This window comes from Armigeres subalbatus, chromosome 2, assembly GCF_024139115.2.
Source record: "Armigeres subalbatus isolate Guangzhou_Male chromosome 2, GZ_Asu_2, whole genome shotgun sequence".
In the NCBI taxonomy this organism is placed as follows: domain Eukaryota; kingdom Metazoa; phylum Arthropoda; class Insecta; order Diptera; family Culicidae; genus Armigeres; species Armigeres subalbatus.
In genome coordinates this window covers 315,960,771-315,978,581 of record NC_085140.1, presented here as the reverse complement: position 1 = coordinate 315,978,581, position 17,811 = coordinate 315,960,771, and the positions used below count along the sequence as shown (strand labels likewise).

General features: G+C 38.4%; 1 protein-coding gene across 3 annotated transcripts in view; it reads right to left on the bottom strand.

Annotated features, from left to right (window-relative positions):
- Nucleotides 1–17,811, bottom strand: part of LOC134212637 (netrin receptor unc-5-like) — a 909,680-nt gene that overhangs the window by 867,759 nt on the left and 24,110 nt on the right. The window lies entirely within an intron of this gene.

The following is a 17,811-nucleotide window of genomic DNA, read 5'->3' as shown; positions in this document are numbered from 1 at the left end:
AAAAATTAATGGTACTAGTGTTGACGGAAAAGAATAGAAGTTATAATTAAGTTGGTTGAAATTTATTCGAAAGAAATCATATTGCAAAGAGACCTTTATTTAAATTTGAACAACTGATCACATTGGTACGTGTCATTATAATCTTCAAACAAGTCCCATTTAGAGAATGTTCTAGATTCTAGTTCTAGTAGAGAAGAGAGAAGTGAGTACTGGTAGATAAGAGGTGAGAAGTGAGATGTGAGCAGTGAGAAGTAAGAAGTGAGAAGTGAAGTGAGATGTGCAAAGACAGAAGTGAGAAGTGAGTAGTGAAAAGTGAGAAGTGAGAAATAAGATGTGCGTAGTGAAGATTTAGTAGTGAAAAGTGAACAGTGAGTAGTGACAAGTGAGGAGCGTGAAGTGAGAAGTGAAATGTTTCAAGAGAATAGTGAGAGGAGATGAATGAGTGAATAAGAGGTGGGAAGTGAGTAGTGGGATGTGAGTAGTAAGAAGTGAGATATGCAAAGACAAAAGTCAGTAATGAAATATTAAAATGAGAAGTGAAAAATTAGATTGTGTTGCAAAATAAAAAGAAGTGAGGAATGAGCAGTGACCATTGACAAATAAGAAGTGAGATGTGAGAAATAAGACGTGACAAATGCAAATTAAGAAAATGAAAAAGAAAAAATGCGAGAAGTAAGAATTTCGAGAAGGAAGAAAGAAGAATGAAGAAGAAAAAAGAAAGATAGAAAAAGAGTGAAGGAAAAAGAAATATGGAAGAAGGAAAAATGAATAAGAAATGAAGGCAAAACGGAGAAAGAAGAAGAAAGATGGAAAAAGGAAGAAAAAATAAGAAAGAAGGAAGTAAGATTATATACATTATAAATATGCAACGCTTGTTATGCAGCCGCAAGTCATTCTTATTTGAATACTGAAATAGAAACCAAGCAAAGATGTGCTCGTATAGCGACCAGAGATCGTACAGACTGAAAATTAATACTTATCATTAGAAAACGGACGTTTACACAATACCCTATGAACTAGTGTAGAATTTTCCGCTTCTTAAAAAGTTTTCTACTTACGAGGGTAGGTTTTGAACCCACACTCTACACCATGCAAATGTCCAAAGAAGACTGTTGCTGCTATCCGCACCGCCACGAAGCCTACAAAATTCTATGGGCTAATGATCTTACAAGCTTAGACGTACATTTAATTGATAGAATTAGAAGCGAAAATTCCTCCCAGCTCGCTTTCAAATACATTTATACACGAGAAATCTTCATGCATGCCGTATCCTAACGGAACTGTACTTTCGCTTCGAATCCTATCATGAATAATATGTACGCCTAAGTTTAGCAAACAACTCAGCTGCACATTTGATGGCTGATTTTGATTGAGAATACGGTGAAATTGAAGCGGCGGGGTCCTGTAAGTAGTCACTTGTATACTTTATAAATTCACATTCCGTTTCACGTTGATTTACAACAGTGGTTCCCAACCTTTTCAGTGTCGCGACCCCTTGACGATCAGTCCAGTGGCCCATGGCCCCCTTAATATGTTATGCTGAAATCAAGATCAATCTTATTCTCCCTTTGCTTATCTTGGGATGTGTTAAATATTCATTCTCGCCTGGATGGGGTATGTAGAAGCAAACGGTATTAGAATTTTCAAAACTTTTTACGCAACTTTGGAATACGAATCGTATATGGCACACCAACGATGGCGGAGCCCAAGAGAGTTTAGTCGGTATTACCGGTACGGTCGAGTCCGACACTCCAGCACACTTCCGTGTGGTAGTTTGGTAACTACAATGCACGTGTGCTGGGTTAGTGTGTAAATGCATTCTCCCTTGTGAAAAAAACACCAATACTGGCTCAAGTGTTTTTGACCGAATCACTCAGAAGATGACGAACCATTCGGCATGTTCAAACATTCATTTAAAATTTCATTGGGAAGGCGTCAATGTAAACAAAAATAAATTGCGAACTAATAAATCATCTTCTGGCTCAGGAAAATAACAAGTGAGTCAAGTTGAACCATAATTTCCAATTTGAGATCTACGTGAATGCTTGCAAATTGTCGCAACTGAATCAGCTTGGTTTTTCTGTCCTGTAGCTACACAGGCAATGATAAAAAATATCTGATCTAGGTAAGCGAGACTTTTCTACCATCTTCATTTCATTGAGATTAGCAAGCAAATCTCGCTTAACTTTTCAAAAGGACCTAAGTAACATTTTTTTCATGAATTAATTTGAGTATTGCAATCAAAAGCTTTCATGTTGTTCTGTTGATTGCGCCATTCAAATTAATTCATAAAAAAATGTTACTTAGGACCTTTTGAAAAGTTAAGCAATCATTTTTACTCTGACTTCTTAGGAAAATTTTATTATCATCCCTAAGTTCAAAACATTACATTTTTCTAACCAACGTATGGCAATGTTGAAAAAAGGCCCTCGTGATCTGCATTTATTTCTTTGCAGAGTTCTTTGAACAGACGTGTGTTAAGAGCTCCAGATTTGATTCTGACAATAGTCTTCAGCTGTTTTTGAAATAATTGCGATAGGGTCTTGTAGTGTTCGCTTTATAGAGCTCGCACTGTATGATAGATATACTGTGGTCTGAAAGCATGGTCATCATTTATAGTTATATCTACGAATAAAAGATCTGATCCGTTCACTTCTGTTCGGTCTCTAACAGCATTCGGTTGTGTTTTAGCTCCCTGCATTGTCGTATAGAAAGAATACCACAAGGGTACTTAATCTAATTTATTACGGAAACAATTATAACAATTGGACACTAAAGGTCTAACGGTAAATCGTGCAATGCATACCCTCTTTACTCTTAAAATTTACTCTTCTCCGAAATCCAGATTTTGACACAACCATTGCTGGTACACCATCAGTACAAACTCCTCAAACTTTTTTCCGCTGCAAGCCATGCATAAAGCTTTTTAATATTGTAGTCATGATGTTGTCGCTTTTGGTTGTATTTTCCAAATCATTAAGGTATAGAAATATTTCTTTCAAAACACAAAAAGGGGTTAAATTCTTTGCAAAGATCTCACGGCCCCCTAGGTATGGTCTCGCGGCCCGGCCCCCAGGAGGTCGCGATCCAGCGGTTGGGAAACACTGATTTACAACATAATTCCAATTGATTCGAAGTAATGAGTAATAATTAGATCATTCAAATTTCACAGAAAGACTTGCGAAGTCTGATGAGCAAATGCTTTGGAATTTTTATGCAGACTTCTGAACCGATAAAAGACAGCATAAAGCTCAATTTTGCATAAAATACTCTGCACAGGTTACTCCTCTCATTCTCACCGAGTTACAATAACTAACCAAAGCACATGCTGAACATAACTCTTGCCAGTCACTAGTAGAAGTCTTGAACACAACCTCCGCATACCGGCATCTACTTCAAAACAGTAAACAGAGAGTCGGCAAAACATAAACAATGACCACTCACTCTCAACCGGCATGCGCCGTGCCACCCCCATGCACGTCCACCCTCCGCCATCGGAGCTTTTATGCTTCAAGTTCAAACAACAGAGAATCGCGAAACCGGCAAATAACGGCGTTCTCGCGCTCACTGCACCTTTCGCAAGAGCATAACCCGAACACGGCACGACGAGCGGGCTGACCAACCGCACGCGAGCAAATCCAACCGGCGTCTTTAGTTGCTCTTCATCTCTCTTCGGAGTTACGTCGGGCGTTTATTCAAACTTCGAACGAGTGGGGCTTGCTTACCGCGAAAACTTCCGACGCACGATCCCATCCGCCACCGAACTTGGCACCTTTGGGTTTCCGACTTCCGGATGTGGTTCGAAAAGACCGGGTATGAGTGCAGCACGCGCGAAATCTAAAGGGCTCGTCACTTTGCTTTCGCCTACCCTATCTACGTTCTGGGTTGGGGTGCACATCATTAAGAAATAAAACGACCCTTCAAGAAGTGATAATTAGTGAGTTGGTCTGCTTCGCTTTCGGAAAATTGGGCCACCGCGGGTAGGAAGAAGACAAGTTGGTCAAAAGTCTGCAGATCGAGGTTTTAGTAGTGCTGCCGCGACCGATAGCTTCTCGGAAAGAAGCGTTACAGCAGTCCAGGTGAAGAAGATTGTGGGTAGCGTAACAGCGCGAAAGCAAAGCGGGAAATTATCGGTCCATTTATCGTGATTACAACCGGAGCCCGTGCGAAGTGCGAGGCGCGAATATATCGAAGAATCGTTAGCCGCAAGGTTTGCGGTGTTGTTTATAAGAGCCACTACCGATCCGATCCACGGACTACGTTGCGGGTTATTATTTTTCCGATTGGCTCGCTCCGGACCATTCTTATGAGACCTGTGGTCTCCTCGGTTGTTTGAACAACGGCCAGCAGTCAGTGCCGCGACGGGTGCAGTCAATTTATTCTCATGGCCGATAAAAATCGCCAAGTCTGCAGAGGTGCCGTTCGGCCATAAATGATTCCCAGGAAATCTACTCGGTCGATTAGAGACTTACTGCGCCATCGGTTATCCGATTGAAGTGTGGTGATAATTGATAGAAGCGGTCGAGAGTGGGAGGTCGAATTCGAAGAAAACAAGAACCGCGGTGATTTCGGAAGACCTCCACCCAGAAGGGTGATGTGGAGTGTGTTTGCGTGATTGTTTTGGCTGGTCATAAGGAAGAAAGTGATTAGGAGAGCTTGAAGGTTGTGTAAACACACCGAATAAGGTTCCAAGTTTTTTAGGTCAACAACGAAAACGAGGCAGTTCTCCGTCGTCATCAGTGTTTTGTGTTTTTATGCGCTGGCGGAAGAGCCATAAAGGATTAAGGAGCGTCAGAAGTCGACACCGGAGTGTGATATTCTTGTGATTCTCAGTAAAGTGAACGTGAAAAAAGAACAAGGAAAAGGATAACCACGCCGGGACGAGAAATTCCACCCTTAGTAAGTTCTTTCCTCTATTTTGTCCTTGCCATTAGGAGCGTTTTCTGCGAGAAGCAAGCAAGTGAGTGGAAAAGCTAACGGCCACAACTACTAGCTGCTTTGACGATGAACAAACATTTTAATTGAATGTCATCAGAAGGATAAAAACAGACCAAATTGGAACGGACGAGCGCCACGCTTGCCAGGGTGACAAAAACGGAACCGACGATAGAACAGGACGTGTTGGCATTCCTGTGCTGTCATGCCCTACTTGTGTGCCTGGACGGGAAGTGCTCGGGTTGAGAAGTCCTTCGGCATAACGACAAAAAAGTAAGTTGACTTTAAAGTGTGTTTTTTTTATTACATATTTTCTGGAAAGTTGTCTCGGTATGATTTAATTTGGTCAGCAAAGGATAGTTTTGTGACTTTTTATATGAAGCATTTGCTTTTACCGTAGTGTGTCCTTTATGGTATAAAGTTAAGGAGATTACTTTGTGTCGCTCGCTCGGATGAGCAAATTAAATCAATACAACCTCACTCGTACCCCACCTTCCTGTGAATCATGTAAATTCGTAACCTCGATTAACCACGCCATAAAACACTATTGATCACGTCCGATATATGTTGATAAAAAAAATTATGTCGAATGTAATAAATCGATGTGATAAAGTTTCGCTTGGCAAAATATTTTGCTGGGTTCCTAAGGAAAACTCTTCGGACAAGAAATAAACTGTAAATAAAGTGGTTTGTGTTAAAGATAATCAGAACTTGAATTTCGGAGCAAACCCAGAGTTAAACAATTTGTGATATGCTATTAGAATTTGCAGAACTATTTGGAATATGACGACGATCGAAATAACGAACGTGTTAAGATTGCGATGACTTACAATTTTTAAATTTAAATTCAAATTATTTAAATGAGTGTATAACTTTCCCGTGAAGCTAAACGCATTCTACAATTATTTGAAAATGTGTATATCATATTTCCATCTTATACGTACATTTTTATAAGGGGCCTCAGCCATGCAGTTACAAAGCAAGACCATGCTAAAGGCGGCTGGATTCGATTCTCGGTCCGGGCTAGGAAATTTTCGGATTTCGGATGCTGTCTATTGGACGCAGAATGCAGTGCGGGTTTGTTCGTGTTCTGTTTTCTTGTGCACGCAAAACAATCGCTAGATCATCAAAATAATAACTTTATGCGTATCAGTAAATTACTTTGACATAACTTCGTACAAAACAATTATTCAGGCAATTGTTGGCATAATTTGAAACTGTGAAAAAAGGGGGAGAGTCGTTTGGCTGAAACACATTCGACCGAAAGCCATGTGGCCGAATGCTACTAGGCCGAACAAACCATTAGGCTGAAACCCATCTGCCCGAAAGTAATTTAACCCAAGGAGTCATCCGGCCAGATAGGTCATTTGGTCGAATAGGTTATATGGCTGAATATGTCGTTTGCCCGAATAGGAAATTTGGCCGAATAGGACATAGGAGTAGTGTGAAATGAGAAGTGAGTAGTGAGGCGTCTCACTTCTCACTTCGTACTACTCACTTTTTACAGGGATAAGTGAGAAATAAGAAGTGAGGAATGGGACGTCTTACTTCTCACTCCTGTGAGTAGTACAAAGTGAGAATATGAAAGTCTCACTACTTACTTCGCAACAACTCACTTTTCACAGTGAGAAGTATGAGATGAGGAATGAGACGTTTCACTTCTCACCCATTATTTCTCACTCATCACTTCTCACTGCGTAATGTGTGAAGGGAAACGCTTCTTTTCTCACTCATGCCTCCTAACTTCTTATTTCTTACATTTTTCACAGTGAGAAGTGAGATGTGAGACGCCAAATGATACATAGCCCAACGACCTGTTCGACCAAATTACCTATTCGGCCAAATTCTTTCGGCCGAATGACCTATCCGGCCGAATGATTTTTTCGGCAAAATGACTATTCGGCCAAATGACTTTCAGCCTAATGGTCTGTTCGGCCAAACTGCTTTCGGCCGAACGATATTCGGCCAAAACTGCTCTTCCCTAACTGATGCAAGGATCATTTGGAAAATATTGAAACTATTCGAGCGATCAAGGAAAACCTTCATTCCAAGATTTTTTATACTAAATAAGTGAATACTACTAGTACACTGTGCACATGTACTTTTTTTGTAAGAATTGTGATATTTGTTTATACTTTTTATATATTTTCCGAAGCTGTTACACTTCTATTAAAAATATAAGAAATGACGCAGAAATATAGGACACTTTCGCAAATATCACATAACTTACGAAAAAGTAATTACGCATGTACATACTGGCATACTGGTATTCGCTTATTTCGTAAATCATGGGGAAAACTAATCTAAAATAAACTAATCTTTCTCCATTGTCCTCTAGGTCAATGCCATTTTTCAAACTTCCAATGGGGCAATTATAAAATTTCATCTTTTTCTTGTATAATTTTTCAACGAAAGCAGTGCGTAATCAATTTTGTTCATTTTATCACGTTGTTTAATTATTCACCACCCGACTAATTGAAAATCATTAGGAGGTAGTTTTCATTAGCATTTGAAATGGTCTTCGGTAAAAGTCAATTTAAAAAAAATCATCGAAAATCATGTTTTTGGACTAGTATTTGTATGAGAGGGCATGAGTTTTTCTGTCCATTGCCGATTAAAACGCTTGCCTGACTCTGCCCCATCGCATAAACGACATATGTGGAACATACTATAAAATTGACCCTTTTTCGCGATTATTCGCTTTTCAAAAGTCATTTTTATAACTAGGTCAGCGTCACGAATTGTGTATTTTGTTATTATCCTTGATTGTGAATAATAATAACAGTAAAAGTGTTGATAAAGTACCACTACTTATCAAATTTTATTGTTGGGTCTTTCTTGTCTAAATAAGCAAATAAATCATCACTGCAGGCTCTGGAATTTTAAATTGTTCAACAAGGTTCATTGAATTTAGGTGACAAACGACATCTCTGAAGAAGTCACACTTGAAAAATGCTGTTTGATCGATTTGGCGTATGGGACTTTTATGCGAATATCGTTAAAATTTTGTATGTTTAAGGTCACTCCTGGCGGAATCCAAGTTCCAAGCTCGCGTTTTCGGGGGCACATCACACGATTCAGAGGCGGCGCACAACTCTCATTTTTGTTGATTTAGCTTTGCTGTGTCGTAGCATGCGTGAAATAATAAAAATGACAGTCGTGCGTTGTTTCCGTATCGAGTGGTGTGCCCCCGAAAACGCGAGCAGTTTTGAACTTGGATTCCGTCAGGAGTGACCTTAAACTTCGCTGAAGACACCTATGGTCTACTCCATTATTTGAATGACTGAGAGGTTGATTCCATGTTTGGACAGGGGCAGCCTCATGTTTGGACAAGGGCTGATGTAAAATGACAACCGTTTGATATCTAGAATGCATTGCAGTTATCGAACGACATTCGTTTACTGGTTCTGAGGTGAACCAACCCAAATCTGAAAATCTTAATAATGAAGAAAAAATCGTTAACTGAAACGTAAACATGTTGCAATTATCTAACGACTAGTGTTTTGTCCATAAGAAACCAAGCACCGACGTGATTTCAGCTGGAGCAGATCATTTCTGCTAAGTTACACTGCGTTTGTTCCGAAAGTTTGGAGGCGTTCTGCGCGACGGCAGCTTTTCGTGGCTGCCAGTAGTAGATGCGCTCGGTTTTTCTTCACTGTTACAGTGGATTGTTTTGGGAAACTTTCTTTGGCTCGATTTTGTCACTTCCTGCCAGAGTAAACGTGACATCCGACGCTACTCACATGAAGGAATAACATGATATCAATGAACTGCCAATTTTCTGCAGAAATTCATTCGAAATTATGCTGATTCAAGAAAGGGTTTATACGGAAATTTTGAAATAAAATATCAATTTACCTTAAGACACTCAAAAAAATTACAAATAATATACATCGTCTGAAATATTGACATTTCTGTAGGTGTAGTAAGAAGACTCCTTGCAAGGCGAAAGACTCCTTTCAAAGCCGAAAGTCTCCTTTCAAGACTGGAAACCTCCTTTCAAGAGGCCGAAAGTCTCCTTGAGGCCCAGAAGCCTCCTTTAAGAGGCCCGAAACCTCGTTTGAGGCCCAGCAGCCTCTTTTAAAAGGCCAGACAGCTTTTTTCAAGAGTCCTAGGAACCTCCTTTCAAGAGGCCCGAAAATCATGCTACAGCTTCCTCTTGAATTAAGTGATTTTTAATTTTAAACGAGAAAAAATAATAATAATAAGTAGAGACATGCACTATCAGCCAAATCATTCGCCATAAGCGGCTTTTGAGCACTCAAGCTAAATTTAGCCGTCACCAATGCAAGAGCCATTGCAAAAGTAGTAGTAGTCTTTGATTAACAAAAAATGTAGGCACTATGGAGGTAGCTTAGAAGTGTGGAGGAAATCAGCACATTGCTTGCCATTGGTGTCTATGTTCTAGGAGAATCCCGTCATAGCCATGTAGTCGTTCTAATGGCTCAATTATTTTTGCAAAGAAATAGTGTGAATCAAATTTGATAAAGCAAAATAAAATGGTTGAATACAAACCAGAGTAAGCAACAATTGGATACCTCTTCAGGGCTGGTAGCGAGTCACTTTTACTGATTGACTTTTTCACTATTTTGAACCACTATTTGCATCCAAAACTCTAAGTCACTGGTTTTATTTTCGGAAATGGCCATAAAGTCAATAAAGTACTAAATAATTATTTGTATTTGTTATTGTTTATTATAATCAAACAAATCAAATGTAAATCTAACAAAATATGTAAATTGTTGAAATGTGAAGTACTGACCTCAGAGTGCAGAGTTAAGAATTATTGGAACCAATTTTATTTATTCCAAAACCGGCTCAGGTGACTAATGTAGCGTACACACGCTGTGTTTTTAATTTTAGTAACATGTTAAATTTTTCTATTCATTCGATATAATACCTTTTCCGAGCTACAACATATTTTTTCAAACTCATAGACACTAATTTAATGTTTAAATTCCATTTAGATTTTTTTTGAATTTGACTGTGCAGTTGCCTCACATGTTGACAGCTCACCCATAATAAAATCAGTTAGGGTGTTTGATACGAATTTATTAGGTTTAACAGTTGGTAGCTCGGTTGGAAATAAAGTTAAGGTAAAGGGAAAGTCGGCCATGCTTGACCGTTTTTAGTGAAGTTACAAATCGAATAAATTGAGTGTTCGTCTCTGTTGGTAGAACAAGTGAATCATTTGTTTGAGAAACTGCATATATCCATTTTACACGTTTCAAGAAACAACAAAAACTGAACAACTGGCACCCAATCTATCAATTTCTTCGATACAGATCAACCGTTTCTGGCAAAACTCACCACCTGGGACACTTCCAGTGCAAAAATGTAAGCGGTACTCCATAATTGCTCTTCAAAGTGCGTGGACATATGGTTTCTCAAACAAACGAAAAGAATTTCCCATTTTTCGCCAGAATACATATTTTGGGCAATGATTCAGACACATTAAAGCCATTTATGGGGAAAGTCGTTTGGCTGAAAGTCATTTGGCGAAAGGGTCGTTTAGCGAAAGGCCATTAGGCCAAAAGGTCATTTGGCCGAAAAGTCATTTGAAGGGTCATTTAGAGGGTCATTTGGCCGAAAGGGTCGTTTGGTCGAATGGGTCATTTGAAAGGGTCATTAAGCCGAAGGGTAATTTGTCCGAAAGGTTCGTTCGACCGAAAGGTCATTTGGCTAAATTAGACATTTGGCCGAATAGGTCATTTGAAAGTGAGAAATTAGCAATGAAAATAAGACGACTCACTTCTCATTCTTCATTTCTCACTTCTCACTATGAAAAATGAGGAATGCGAAGTGAGTAGTGAGACGCCTATGTCGATGTTTCTAGGCCGATGGCCTCTTGCTAGTTCCAGCCTCTCCTAACTACGGTAAAAAGGTTTAAAAAACATGAGTATCACTGGTTTCAAGCATCGAATTATACCGTATTGTTGATCCAATTTGTAGCTCGCTACCTGTTTGTCAACTTCATTCAAAAGTCGCTATTTGGTCACTTTTCTGCCTGTTTGTCACTGTTTGGTTATTTTTTGTTATCGCAGGTCACTAAAGTCTCTATTTGAACGGCATTCATCGCTACCAGCTGCTTCTTCTATAGTACAAATTCATAAAGAATTATTTTTCGAACATTGCACTTGGGCAAGCTGTTCCCATTCAACTGACTAAATTAAAATGGAAACCAACGGAAGAAACAAACCAGGTTCAACAGGAAAGGATGATATTGTTCCTATGACTCCGTAGTCAACATTCTTGCATCTTTGCATCTCTACAGTTATCTTGACCAGTACTTTTTGCCATTTTTTGGATCCTGCGATGTGAATTTGAATGAAATAGAAATAATGCGTAAATCATCATGAGTTCAATACTTAGAGCACACGCATTTCACAATGCCATTGCAGAATTTTTAATAATAAAAACTGTTTTGGAATTTAGCATTTAATTTTTCCCTTGTTTTATTAAGAGAAGAATGGAATTGAGGTGAAATATATTGAATAATGGGTGTGTCAATCGCATTCCTTATAACTGAGCTTCTACATAGTTACAGTCAAACCTCCGAGTCGATGTTCTATGACTCGATATCGACTCATGAAACAAATGTTTCCATATTAAAAATATTTCCAGGGCTACTGTGATGGTCCTTCAAAGAGCTTTCCAAGAGTTTCTGTTCCACATCTCGATATTTCCTTGAGTCGATGGTCCCTTCAATATCGACTCATGGAGGTTTGACTGTAGTTGTTAGTTGATTAGTATTCAGCAGGCCATGACTTGTCCTTTTTCTAACGGATCATCATCGGATTTGACGATACGATTGATAGCTCACGAGCAACGAGGCAGCATTACACCGGCGGTAATAGCATTGCAGGCACCGACTACACACCACCAGGATCGTATATTGGCTACGAAACAACGTGTTTATTTTCTAGTTGGCAATTTCCTCGTTCTTATGATTGAGAATATTAAAATTTTAAAATAATCAAGAAAAGAGCTGCGATTTGGAATAATTCTTTTCAAATTGATCGCATTACAACCAAGGGTGCCACCAAATATATTATATTAATATGGTTCACTTCGAGCTTTTCCATACAACGAAATGGCGAACCTTTTGCCGTGATAACAACATCATCTAGCGAGCAAAGAGGAATCTAAACGTGTTTTCTTCTTGTTTATTCTAGCTAATCTTCCTGCCAATTTACAATGACAGTCACGTTGAAAAGTTTTCATACGACACTGCATTTTTTTCTTTTACACTTTCATAATACAGAAAAATAAATTGGATCCGACTTCTCCAATAGAAGCTGTTCCGATACAAGAAAACGCTTGCGGCGCGTTAGAATATATTGATTCAATTTCTTGAGTCGAAAATAATTGTAGCATTAGCTAGTTTTTCGCAAGATTTTATCCATAGTTGCCAACATCCAAGTGCTAACATATATGCGTGGAAAGCAATGTTTAGTTTTTAATAACCACCAAATTTGTATCACATGCAGGTGTTCTCAACAGTTTTTACTTTTCTCGAAAAATGTATTTGATGTTAGTTAGCTAGAAGGTTTTCGCAACTTCACCTGCCAAAAATGCCAAAAAATCCGAGGGGGAAGACAAAATAGTCTCAAATATTTGTATCGGCCTTAAAAGAAATCATATGGACTCAGTGGCCAAACTTCGTTTTATTTACATATTGCATTATTTCAGCAATTCAAGCAATTTGGAGGGCTTTGGTAACTGTTCAAACTGATCGATTTTTTTGGAAAAATGCTTTTCAGGATTGGTCATGTCAAACCGGTACAATTACCTCTATCAAAATCAATTTGATTCATTAACGAATTCCCCAGAAGCATTGCGAATTATTTTCTACGTCCGTATATGTTTTAAACGTGTGATCATTTGGTTGACTGCAAACTGAATGGCTAGTTTGCAGTCAGCAAATTCGAATTTCATATTGCGTTTTAGCTAGTTTCACGAACCCGTCTTTACTCAAAATTTTCATTTAGGTTTTACTGTCCTGCTTCAAATTTCACGATTACTGCCACATTCCAAATAAATTTGAGTGTGATTGTGTTGGTTCTTCACGGCTGTTGTATTTTGTGTTCATATCCTACCATGATTCAATCAGAAAACAATCTTAGAAATGTGAGTTAAAAGTGACAAGGGATATTTCAAATAATTTTGTGAATAAACAGATGAATAAATAGATTCAAAATGTTTCATATTTGTAAATTTATTGAGAATTTTAGAGCGTGATATCATTTTTTCTCAGTAAAATTAGGGTATCCAATCATGGTTTAAACCAAATGGCGGGTTTCAGATGAGCCGTCAAAACAAAGTTGATTTATTTCATAAGGTACATGTTACAACTGCGATTTCTAGTTTATATGGAAGTTTAGTTATTATCTTTCTAAAACATCCTGGGTGCACATATTTATGCTTAGTTTCATTGAAAGAAATTAATAATACATGACTTTGATTCGTACCATGGTTTGAACTACACTGTTCAGGTTTGAACTAATTCACCATGGTTTGAACTACTGCAGCAGCCAGCAGCTCCTAAATATAATACAATCATGCATGAAACGCTGAGGAAATCTATAGAAAAGCAAATTTGTTATACTATTCATCTTCTCGCATTAGATTAGTAACTGAACGTGTGAAATCATCAAATTATCAATATGAAAATTGCGATTTTTCATATTGGAAATGTAAACAAAATGTCAGCTAGGCACATGCAGCGCTCCTAGCGGACAGCAGCTTCAAGTTCAAACAATGGTACGAATTTAGTTCAAACCTGATCAGTTTCTACCTTGTATAAATGTTACTATTTTAACCATTTAAACTGTTTCTCAATTGTATGATGATGTCAATCGATTACAGATAAAATAGCGTTCTTTTGATATATTGATCTCATCCTGTGTCATAACTATGCGTCCTTTACGAGCTTTTGAAATTATGCCACTGACATGGGGATTTAGCGCAAATTCAGGACGTTTTTAAATCGCTCCATTTTATTACTTAAACAATATGTACGAATGTTTAAATAAACTCTATCACTTCCAGTATACATTCTTACTCATACTGTTTTGGTTCATTTCCTGCCAATGAGATGGTAATTCTACAGATTTAAAATGATTCAACCATGATACGCTTTTCACTAGTTCAAACCATGATTGATACCCTAATAATAATAATTATTTTCTTGCTTGTCACTAGTTAACCAAAATGTTTCAGGAGTTGATAAACGGATGATAAGCTGTGCAAAAATGTCATTCGACTATCATGATAGGTAGAATACAAACAGGTGGCAGTATGCCAATTTCATGATTCAGCCATCTTGGATTTATATATGGGCAGCCACCGAGTTTGTTTATGTTTTGCACGAAATGAATTTTTCAATTCCCCCGCTAGTCTCTCCCATCTACTGTCGTGAGTGAACCCTGATATAAGAACCCTGATCATGATAACACTACTTTTATTATTTATTTATTTATTTAGATTCATCAACAGGCTATGTCAAGCCCCAATGATGGTGATATTACAACTATACAAATCCGTGTAAATCAGTATAATACTACAATAACATAACATTTACTAATTTGAATTTCACAAAATAAACATCGATGCAAACAAATATATTAAACACAAAACAATTTTCATTAATTATCCTAACAATACTGTCTATGATGACAAAAGCAAAGAACGTAGATACATTTATACATTTAAGTGAAGGCTTCCATACATCGAGATTCGTAAATTCTCTAAACTTGATTCCTATTGGCCAAGTGGAGAATTTACGGCTTTTGTCAGTAGTTGGCTTTAGGATTTTGTCAGTAGTTAGATAATTATGTTTTCGACACGTGAAATGTCAGCAAGAAAATACAAAGACATGTCACGCTCGTAATCTGAATTAAATGCTCGTAAAATCCATATATGTAAATAGTACAAATGCATGAGCTGTACGATATAATATAAAAATGTCTTTTCAAATTGATACTTCCCAAACGGACAGAAAAGTCATTTTAACTACACTCAAATAGTTGACATCCAACACACAATCTAGTCGCCAGTATTTCACAAATTTGAATGTGCGAATGAATAGGACGGTATGTACACGAACAGCAGGAAGCGTCGAATCTCAGTGTCAGCGTTGTTTTGTGCGGTGTCAAAATCAATCTTCAGTTTAGTACATGATATTCAATTCGAAATCTCGAAATCTGTGGATATACAACAGTAAAGCATGTGGAGATTGGGCAAATCAAGCATCCGAAAGATATTCAATTTGAAAAAGAGAGCCAACCGCGGTGGAGGTTGGTACTCGGATTCTGATGGCTTTTCCGCAAACGTGACCTTTATGGTCTTGTTGTGTGAGGGTTATCACGCCTATCTAGAGAGTAGGAGGTTGAGGGTTCGAGTCCTCCAAGACACGTGGATTCTTTTTTAAAATTTCATCAATTTGTCCATTTCGAAACATATGCTGCATATGCACAGCCAAGATATTTAACAAAAATGGTTTCACTGCAGCGAGTTGCCGAATAATATGACAATTAATTAAAAATGTCTACCAAATTTGATTTTGACATTTGATTTCCCGTTGGTATTCGATTAACTTTAATCGATTATGTGACAAAAACCAACTTAATTCACCAGTGACAAAACACTTTTCTCGCATTTAGCCAAGACCACCAACTATATACGGCGCTTATATAGTTAGATTCCATTTTCTAAATAACTTTTAAACCCAATGATTGATCGTTATCTAATTCAATAATGATTAACTAGGCTTTGTCCCCTATCGAATGCAACTTGTTGCGAGAAATCGGTTAAGATACTGTATGAAAAGTGGCTAATGTTTTCGGTTTTCGTGCACACACACACACACACACACACACACACACACACACACACACACACACACACACACACACACACAAATACACACGGACAGACAGACATTTGTGCAGTTCGACGAGCTGTGTCGATTGGTATATAACATCATGGGTCTCTGAGACTTCTATAAAAAGTTCATTTGAGGAATGAAGTAGCCTTTCGGTACAACTTTGTTGTACGAGAAAGGCAAAAACATAAGTCATCCCTATTTTTTTTGTGATGACACTTTTGAAATAGTGTTGATCCTCATATTTTGGTAGTTTCGTTTCAGCGTGTATCGATCCTTTTGGCACGATGGCCACATGCGGTGTCGCCAAAATTCGTGAGTTAATCATATTGTTAATATAGTATATTTGGTTACCTTACTTATGCCTAGAAATCAGATGCCAGAAGATAGATCCGTATTTCCATTTCGGCTTATGGGTTCAAGACATCGGAGAACCTCGTGCTCTTGGTCGTCAGAAGTAGACAAGCATCAGAAGTATTTACTAAACGGGAAGAATGTGTAGGATGATAAGATTCAGTGATGGTCACGGACGTATGCACATTTTTTCCTGTTCGTTCGTTCTTGAAGGATGCATAACATCAACGATAATCATTACATCATGGAGTTAATTCGAGAACGTTATTAAATATGAAACTGAAATTTCATTGAGATAAACCAATTAACTGGAAGAGCAGAAACCTTGACAATAACAGGTACCGCAGCTAGGAATCCCACTAGAGACTTCACAGTACCCAAACGACAACAGTTGGGCATTGCAGCCGTTCCGATGGAAGTAAAGAAGGATGGATTCATGAATAGTCGATATCTTATTGACTTGCTGCCGAGTGCTATGCCTGTTTAAGCCTGGAGCTGATGACAAACTTAACGGTGAGCACGTTCCAATTATTTACTGTTTTCTTCAATCGCTATATAAAATTCCTGAAATTTATCACTAAATACGTAAGGGCATCGTTCGCTTCTATTGCCGTATTGTGGGAGTCCCAGGTATCCGGTTCAAGCTTTGTAGCATGGTTTCTTCTCTCCTTCTATTCCCTGAGTAGTTAGTACGAATAAGGGCGTCCTTGTAAAGTTTTGTTTACCTGTTATGAAAACTAGTACATCCCCTTCAACACTCGCTGAAGAAACTTGTCTTGTTTCAGAAGTGAATCCTTTTGAGTACTAGTCTTCGTAAAAAAGGGCACCATTACGGAGCATGAGATCTGATCAAATTATTCGATACTATTGTGACCAACACCCCAGCTGGGTGAGGGGTATAGGATGACTCACACACACACAGGCACCGACTACACACCACCTTCTATACAAAGTAAAGTCAAAGGTGATTAAGCCAAGAAGCAACTTTATATTAACATATTTAGCATGTAATGTTTGATTATGGCCAACGTGTTGATATTCGACGCATTTGTGAGATTAGTTTTAAGCAATAAGATACTTTTTTGTCACAAAGTTGTTTGAGACCGAAATGCGATTATAAAATACATATGACTGACATTCTTTGTTAAACATGCAGCAAAACTTTAAATATCAGTGGTACATTTTTATTATAAGTAGGTCCTTATAACGTGGACATAGTTAACAGCCCTTCACGGCCCTCATCCAACAACGCCACTGAGCGTCAATAGAGAGCACAGAAAAGTGTATTCTTTCTTTCTAATTTGTTCGCTGATGCAGCTAAATTCCTCGTTCCCTCTTCCCATACAATCCGGTCCTCAAAAGCCGAAGAGGTTCTTATTTCTTCGGGCAAAGTTTTCTTACGGAGAAAAGATGAAGTTTGTATCTGCGGCGCGGTGTAACCTCCGCTTGTCCCACATCTGCAGGAACTTCACCCGCTTAACCAGATACGACGACCGGCGACGATGTGCGGTGTTGAAAGCGGGCAGTACCACATCCCAAATATGCGGGATCTGCGGTAGTTTTCTGCTGAAAGTTACAAAACTCTTCAAATCATACCCACCGAGTGAGGACAGCCAAAGCCAACCAGTGGTGCGACA